The sequence below is a fragment of the Trachymyrmex septentrionalis genome, unplaced genomic scaffold (genome assembly GCF_001594115.1).
Source record: "Trachymyrmex septentrionalis isolate Tsep2-gDNA-1 unplaced genomic scaffold, Tsep1.0 scaffold20, whole genome shotgun sequence".
Lineage (NCBI taxonomy): Eukaryota > Metazoa > Arthropoda > Insecta > Hymenoptera > Formicidae > Trachymyrmex > Trachymyrmex septentrionalis.
The window spans coordinates 6,760,411-6,770,320 of NW_017305180.1; the positions used below are offsets into that span (position 1 = coordinate 6,760,411).

The 9,910-nt window shown below is 32.4% G+C and overlaps 1 protein-coding gene across 1 annotated transcript in view; it reads right to left on the bottom strand.

Moving 5' to 3' along the window:
* The window catches only part of LOC108747808 (proteoglycan Cow), a 141,881-nt gene that overhangs the window by 67,382 nt on the left and 64,589 nt on the right, over window positions 1–9,910 (bottom strand). The window lies entirely within an intron of this gene.

Genomic DNA, 9,910 nt, shown 5'->3' on the forward strand with positions numbered 1-9,910 from the left:
TAGTCACTTTATACAGCGAAACCTTATTTTGGGATATAACGGGGCATATAAACATATAGACTCGTTATATAAACTCTGGTTGAAGGCCATTATTTTCACATCGTCACGAAATCAAGGGTAAGTGGCGTTTTGCGCCAAAATGCAGTTCGATTGATTCGGTAGGAAAGCTGTCGGTATGTATACGTCGTAAGCACGTGAACGGAGAATATGACGAACGATCGCTCGTCACGTGCACGAAATTCAGGGTTGCCTGGTAAAATAAGAACGCGCAATCTGTATTCTCGAAGTTCAGGCCGAGGTCAGAGATAAAAAGAGAACGGGGTTCGAAGGGGCATGTTGGGACTAGAAGGACGAAGGGGAACGAGCTTGCGGAGAGAGCTCGCGTGATAGTTCACGTGCCAGTTTGCAATACATACACATACAAAATTCGCAGATAATATCTAAAATACCAATGGGAAAATACATGAAATGTAGGTTGCTGACCACATTTTAAACACCGATCGTCAGTTACTGAGGTTACATAAAATGACGCAGTCAAATTAAAAGAAAAATACATCCTTCAAAGTATTGAACGCTTAAGTTTTGTAAAATTACGATATTCATCGATCGATATCGGTGCTGTAAATCGATTGTAGCAATCATTAGATACATCGAATTATTGGAGACTCAGAATAAATAAATAAATATATGTAAGTGTGTATGTATATAAAATTTAAATATTTATATAAAACGTATGTATATAGAAAATTTATATATTTATATACATACACAAATTTATAAGAGAAACGCACAAGATATACAAAATTATATACAAGTTTTTTTTGTGTTAATTAATTATATGTATGTTTTATCCTAAAATTTAAATTATAAATTGTTTAAAAAAACTTTTATAATTTTTTTTAACAATATATGTATGAGATTAAAATAAAAAAGTTCAAGATACATCGTAATTGTACTCTACACTGTTAGATATCAAAAGAGCAATGGTGCAACTCAATCTCTTGAGTTAAATAACATTTTGTTGTTTCACTCAAGAATATTTTGTTAATTTCAATTTCCATATGTGTCAAAATGTAAATCAATCCATTTCTGTAGTTAATTTCATACTAAACAATGTCCGTATTAACGTATGCATTTAGTAAATATTAACTAAATTTTAATCAAATTTAATATATTTAGTAAGTTAAGTTGTTTAACTTTATTGTTTTAGTTAAATTAAAGATATATTGAATAGAAACAATAGTGACTTATAGAAATAATTAAAAATAACTCTTAGTATTCGTAACTGCACATATAAATTTAACAAATTATAATAAATTCTGTCTATAGTTCTGTTATTTGATACAACACATAATTTATTTTAATAAATTTATTTTCATCATTATTCATGATATTAATTTATCCATTAATTAAAATGCATTTTATAATTTTCCATCATTCTTTTCTTTAATTTAGCGTTCTTATTATTCTTGCATTGCAAACCGTCCAGCAAAACATTAAAATACGTAGTAACTTTATATTTTTATTGCTGTTATTATTAGATATAAAAAATTATAATATACTGCATTCTCTCTAAGAAACATTTTTCTATTTATATTTTTTATATATGTCGACAAAGGACTGATAAGAAGAACACACAGAAAATATATTACGTATTACATAAATATCTATTTTGATTTATACCAATTGGTTTCTTTTAATTCTTTGCGAGGTAGATTAATTTCTTTGAATGCATCTTGCATATAATACGTACAGTGCAAAAAGTATTCATACAGAGAAAATAGTTTTTAAAAAAACTTTATTTTTAAAAAGTAAATATTATATGCAGCAAGAAATGAGTTATCGAATTGATATCGATACGATGAATTCAATACCAATTTGACATCAATTCGATGTTTAATTGACAATCATTTCTTGTTAGGTAATTAACAATTTATTCATAAAGAATAAAATAGACTGTATGTTTCATAAAATTATATCTACCAAAAAATGTATATTAATTATAGAAAATGTATTATCTAAAAAATAAGCGAAAATTAAAAATTCTATAGTTTGGATGCTCAAAAAGTATTCGTAAAATCGAGAAATTTAGCTTCTAAAATCAGGAATACATGCGAAGCTCGTTTGTTTATGTTAGAACAGAATATATTCATTGTATAAAATTGCTAATTAATGTTTATTTTTTACAAATAAAACTTCTTTTATAAAAAATTTCCTTGTACGAATACTTTTTGCTCTCACTGTATGTACGCATGCAATCTCTCTCTCTCTCTCTCTCTCTCTCTCTCTCTCTTTCTCTTTCGTGTAATTTGTATATTTTATAATAAACAAATAAAAAAAATGTACAATGTGGTTTAAAACCGCTGCCTTTGAAGGATCAAACTGAGAGGTAATTTTCAAAATAAATTTTCGACGAAACAAACTTGTTTTACACGCGTAACAAAGATAAATTATAAAAGTTCGAATCGAACGGATCAAAGAAAATTGCGCATAGGTGCAAAATAGATCGGGCGCAATCACAAAATATTGCTGCTTTTCTCTAATTGTACGACGACGTCTATTCTGCGGAATTACCGGAGTAGAGCCGTTACAGGAAGTGCGGCGAGCCGCGCTTTGCGAAAATAAATGGCACGTATAACACGCGCCGAACGTTACCCCGAACAAATGGCCGCTATAAACAGCTGTACGGTTCGCGCGAGGCGTTGGCGACGAGAAATGAAAATACAAGCGCGGCGACGCGTTATTTCGCAGCCAGTGCAAAAATGATCGCGCGAGATAGGAGAGCCTTTCGCTGAACGACGAGGAGGAGAGAGAGAGAGAGAGAGAGGGAGGTGAAGAGTCCGGCAAAAAAATCCTGCAAAAATAAAAACCGACGCGGCGGTACGCGTTGTTATGAAATTACGAGTTCTATGAAAAATAAGGTTGAGTATCGGGTGAGTACTCGTTATGTCGCGTTTTACGGTTGCAATGGGGCGAGAGAGTGAAATCAATGATGTTTCACGATAATTAAAAAATAATGCGAAAAAATTTGCGTTCAACAGAGAAAATTAATCAGTTAACACTTAGTGAAAGAACTAAAAAGGTAAATCATATTAAAGAATCACTAAGTGCTATTGATTAGTTTTCTCTGCTGAACGCAACCATTGATAGAAATGATGGTTGTCACTGACGACCGCAATGAATAGAGAAAGACGTGGAAGAATTATGTCCGATTTGGGGAAAATCGGACACCAATGTAATTTTTCTGAATTTTCAGCGGCTGTCGAGAAGCCGGCGCGAAGAATCGAGATACGTTTCTCTCAGTCGACGAACGTACGACCTAACGCCCCACTTTATCCCTGCGGACCACATCTGACAAATAGTCCACTGTTTTAAGAAGCTGTCGTCTGGTCCCTTCACTGTGCTGTTTTATTGGTCTGACGCAAAATGTTTAGCAGAGTGGAATGTGTTAAAAATCGCGATTCAACGCAATTCACACAATTCCGTCGACAATCGCTTTCATTTTACTTAAATCGTCGAATATTTACCATTTTATAATTTATATTTGCTTTTAATAGTTAATTGTGTAAACTATAGCATAAAAATATATCATTTTAATTATATATTTTATATAATCTTTTTCTTATTATATTCTAATTTATTTATCTTAATTAAGATATAAGTAAAAAATATAGAATTATTCAGAAGAAAGGGAAGAGAAAATTGTGTATGTTAAAATAAATTACTTATTGTAGTAATATTAAACGTAAGTTAACTTAGAGCTGATCATTAGATCATTAATTACTAATTATTTCAAGTTCTCTATAAGTAATACAGATGTTAATTTTGTTACATTATGTTCTACTAAAAATTACTTTTATTTTAATTTGTGTTATTTTTCGTTAGAAAATATTTAAATTCAAATTATATTTCTTCATTTTTTTAGACTTCGTTTTTCTTGATTGAAAGCTATTTAGAACACAATCCTTGGATCATACAATACGAATTTCAAAAAATTTCGACTTATGTCACTTTTTTACGGAAATGCGATATTATGTGTATATTTAATATTGTAATAATAATGAATATGAATATTACATTAAAATCAATCTGACTGTAAGAGATATAAAAAAATATCCCGTTCCAACATGAAAACTTTTCTTTTTCATTTTTTTCAAAAAAAAAAAAAAAAAATGCGAATTACGTAATTTTTATGTCATACATATTTTAATCTTATAATAAATAACAAATTTATTTTATTCTACGTTAATTTGTTAATAGAATATCATGTAGTAAATCTCATAAATACTTTATCATCTAATTTGTGCTACAATAAAAGAATATTTACTAGATAGAGAATCTACCTAGTAAATAAAACATACACCAGTCCGATTGCGTGGAAACCGGGTGAATTTGCAGACAAATAGGAAAACTGCGGCGAATTCCGGCTTTTACCGTTGTTAAATTTATCGAGTTGCCGGATAAAGTTGAAAAACGGGCGGAAAATGCCGAAAAAAGAGCGCGAGAAAGAGGCGCGACCCGAAAAGTCGCCTTACCGCGAACTGGTCGCGCAGAAAATAGAACTCATACCCACCGTGGGAGAGAATATCGTTGTCGTAAAGAGGTTCATAACGCGTTGAAAGTTTATTAACCCTCGTCTCAAAGGATGTCGTCGTAAAACCGCGATCGTTACTACGAACGAAACCCTAAGATTTATCCATTTGGAGAAAATAAAGAAAATGTCGCGCGTGCGCGCGTGCGCTGCCATGTGTCATATCAGCTCCATATACATCCCTCGTACACTATTCATTACAAATATTTATCTATTTATTTAAACAATACGTATGATTAATCGCACTATTTATGAGTCCATATATCTAGTTTATATTTCTATCTACATGAAATACACATGTATCGATACACGCCACCTTGCCCGTAATTTTCGCTATTTGTGTATCTAATAAATTGCTGTAGTAAACACACCGTGGGATACAACCTACATATTTATTCTAGAAATGCGACGGGCTTTAACGAACTGTTTTTATACGGGTTGCACCACACTGAATGAGACAGAGATAAATACGCAATGTTACAACGAGCGAAAAGATTAATGCTGTAAAATAACGAGAAATACAAACTATTATTTTTTTGCAATTATAAACGCAAACACACAAACATGAAACTCCTCTTAAACTTCTCATAATGTATGAATATGTTATTAACGTGTCGAATTCCTTAGGCATAAAATTTTAAAGATCTCGGTACCACCTATGCGTGTCCATTGGGCACCATCAGAGATCTCCACTCTTTGCAGATAATAGTATATTACGCGTTGCGCGCGATAAACGTTACCGCGATGAGCGGCAGATACGATACGCGAGCGAAATAAATGTCCGACTCGTATCTGGCTGCAGCTTGCCAAGTGCAACGAGGCTGGCTGCATCAGCTTCCCGCGCACCACGTTCATTAACAAAATGTAGGCGGCGTCTACTGACATTCGCATCTCTCTCTCATACGGGCGGAACCGGCAACCGCATACATCTGCGCGAATGCATAACTACTCGCTTTGTAATTCTGTTACTCTCCAACCGGAATAATTCGCCACTTTTCCTTGCACATGGCTACATATGAATTATTAGCGGCTACCGAAACGGCCTTTGAAGTTTGCGAGGTCGCTCTTGGACGGCAGCAGCTTAAACCGTGAGACGAACGAAATTAAATCAATTCCAACCAAACGAACTTTTCACCTCGATGTCTCATTTGTCTCGAGTTCCAGTCTAGATCGCGAATACACATTGTATAGACGTACATATTTTGTACAATTATGTAAAATTGAAGACCTGCCTGCCTAACTCATTCGAAGCTACACCACACGGTGAGCTATCAGTTTCCGCCAGAAAATTGCCAATAGCACCGCAATCAATCGCAGTACGATTGTGTACAGCCCACGGCGCATTTGATTGTTCCGGACCAACTAGACATTAATAAATCGCATTTATCGTCTGGCACATATTGCCATGTAACATTAAATAATATTCCATATAAAACCACGTTAAAAACTGATGATCATGTGTAATTTAATAAATCAACAAATAACTGTTAGTACGTAGATCATTTTAGAAGCCTTTTAATTAATAATTTTAAAAAAGAAAAGTGAAGAATAAATGATCACTAGAAACAGAAAATCAATATATCACTCCTGAAATATACGATTAATTCATATTTAAACATTATTTCTATCTTCGTAAACACAAAATAAATGCTATATTTGTAACTAATTATGTCGACTAATTTATCATTACCAAACTTTGCATCAAATCATTCCACGTAAAGTAAATTGCACAATTAATTTATAGTTGCATTTGTTGTTAAATTCATTTAAAAAAATTTAGGATAAAAATTTATTTATAATTCCATATGTATATCAATGTATGTATGTGTGCGTTTTAGAATATTTCATATATATATATATATATATATATATAATTCTGACATTTGTGTGTGAAACTTTTTGCTATGCAACACATAAAATTATAAATAGAATTCTATTCTGACGTAAATTATCAATCTAAAATGAGTTTAAGATCTTAAACATAGGTACAACAGAATTAAACATAAATATGTGATACTCAGACTAAAGCAGATGATAAAAATTGCATCAAATTTCTGCGGTATATGAAGAATAGTGTCCCATCGTACACTGTCTCCAAGGCACACACATAGGCATTTACGTATTTTACTCTATTTTATTTATCTGCGCTTTGTGTTTGTATAAGGAGTAAGATAAATAGAAACTGTTTATCGATCGGTCGTGTACTATTCGTCGACATTGCGAGCTCGATTCGCTCAATCGGTGAGTTAATCTATTTTAAAAATACTGACTCGCGGAAAAGAAGTTGGACGAACTTTTCCATTCCGGCCGAATGAATAATTTGGTTTTTTTTCCTTCATGCGCCTTGTATATATCGTTTGGTTCGGACCCTTGGAGAAAATGTACGCAAAAGCACTACAATGAGAAAAAGAGAACACTGACGTTCATGAAACTTTAGTAATTAACCGCTCTTATACTCGGTCTTTCTTCCTTTGTTGTCGAACTTGTTGTGCACAAAAATTCAATAATCTTTACGGTCTTTGTTCCAAAGTAATCACTAAAACACATTTAATTTGAATCTTATCTCTATTGAAAAGACTTGAAAAAAAGACTATGATAACTGCGACAAACTTATGCAGCTAAATTAATGAATTTACACAATTGTACACTTTCAATGATTCAAATATGATAATTATATTCACAAAGACCTCATTATTATACTATTACCCTAAAAACCCGCTATCATACGTAAGTTTGACATACAAGGGGATGAGATCGCTGAGCGCTATAAGCCGTGTTTAATTTCAGTGATCAGCAAAGGTCAGTTTTATAACAAAGAACGTGATGAGTGATTTCAATTTTTAAGTAGTTATTTATATATATATATATATTATTGATAAATACACGTCACGTTTAAGATCTTTTCTCGTGCTTCTTACCGTTTTGTTAAATTTCGTGTCTCTTTCTCTCTTTCACTGCAATCAAATATTACAATTCTTTACCTTCTGATGTATGATCTTCCTCTTTTCTTTCCTCCTTTCGTTCCGCTGGTTCTTATATTTTGTTTCACTTTTCGTAAAACTATTGTGTTTATCCTTAATTAATAATATCTTAATAATTCATACTTTGAATTTCTCTGGTTAGGCCTTGTATCAACCGTATCGCCATGTCGCCTCGTCAATTTGCTAGTACTGTTTTATTATTATTCTCTTCGTAATTTTATACATCATTTAAATTAATTTGTAAGTGCATGCAATAAAGTTATTATTATTATTATTATGTATCTGTAAGTTATCACTTTTGTAATGAATAATTATTATATCAATATACTGAATATGGACTAATAGAATCGCAAACATTTGTGATAATATATGTATATGTAAGCAAATTTGAATATAATTTTCGAAAAAGCCTTGCGTAGAGAGAGAAAGAGAGAGAAAGAGAGAGAGGGGGGAAGGGCTCGTATGCTCCTTGTTTGTTTGATATTATTTTGTTTTTTTATTAAAATATTTGATTTTCTCTTTATAAATATAATTATAACAATAAATATGTATCATTTCAAGGTTGAATTTGATGGTGTACTTATTCTTTCTTTCTTTTTAAGTTAATCATTAAATTATTTGTGGTTATATGTAATGTCGAGATTACAAATATTTTGTCATTAAAAACATGAAATGTATTAAAACTTTGTGTTACATTAATTAAAAGTGTCCCATTTCCTCGCTAAAATTTACGTATCAATAGCAATACTGTATGTCACCGAATATCGATAGCGTTCTAAAATTAATGCATTATTGCTATAATAAATTCTAACAATGTAATTATATGTCGCTAACATTGATGAGATATTGTTTTCTGATTTGAAATATCAGTTTCTGAATTATGCTGTATATAGGTATCTTATAAGTATTACTAACCACTCTGATCACGTTTTCACAATCGCACGACGTCGACGTGATAATTTTCAATAAAGCGCTCGTATTATTAGCGGACACGAAGCTGCACACGAGTTTGCCTTACAAGCTGATTGCTCCCGCGAGATAGAAGAAAATCGTTCCTCGTGCCACGCCCATTATCAGTTTCTTTCGATCGGGTGAGCGCGGAAACGCGAATCTCGCTTTCCCATCGCGGCTCGCGTGAATTGCAAAAAGGATGGCAGGGATTTGGGTTAATCGGCTGCGGGTCCTCGGCTGCAACGGCCCTCGAGGGGCTTTGAAACGCAGCCAAGAGCACGAAATCGCTCATTCGCTCGCTTGCAATCGCGCGGACGCTACGTACGTCCGCGTGGTCGCGGAAATTTCTCTATCCGATTAACGTGACAACCGCTTAAGGCTTTCCAAAGGTTGCGGGAATTTACTCGCACTGCCAAGCGCGACGCGAATCTCCCCGGTTCGTTTCGTTGCGCCGTTCCGCGCCGCGTTGCGCTACCGCCGAATCTCGTGAATTATACGAATCCATAAATATTACTTCTGCGATATCCCAAAATGCAAACTTCGGTAAACGGAGATGTTAAAAAATCAGCCGAAGCGAAGAAGAAATCGTCCAGCAAAAAAAATTTCATTCGAACGTTATGGAACAAAGGATAGTTTAACAGCTCGCGATAGCTCGACGAAAATTTTATTATAAGAATGATTTGTTTCCGCAAAAAGCAATTATTGCGGCACGTTTTATTCTAAGATTCATGTTAGACGATCTATACGCCTCGTGTCAGAATTCAGAACGGAATTCTATTTATAGTTTTATTGCCGATAGCACGAAATCATTTAAAGAATATGTATTATACGTTTTAAATATGTATTATAAAACTCGTTTGAGCAAGTCACAATTCTCATTGTACATAAAATATATATTAAAAGACGTACATCAAAATACATAGCATACAAAATTAGATAGGATACATAGAATAGAAATCTGACATTATTTACAATATCTTACATTGTATATTTTGATTAATATGTCCGATGAAAATAAAAAATTCGTAATTGATATAAATTTTACCCATTAAAAATGTTAACATTTAAAAAAATATTGATACTTATTCGAAACATTGTTCGTTTTCAAAAATATTTTCATAAATGATTTATTGTACGAGTATTTATATTTACTCAAAAAACAAAATGTGAACTAAAAAAGAAAACTCCTAATAAGCGATTCTTTTTTCTTAATCTTAAATAGTGATCTATAGTAAATATTCAGATACACTTTTGTACACTGAACAAAAATATAATCAAAATTTTAATAAATATTTAATTGAATACTATCAATTAAATATTTATTAAATATAAGGATATATTTATTTGATACAAGAAATGTTAATTTGATTTAACAATCATTTTTTTT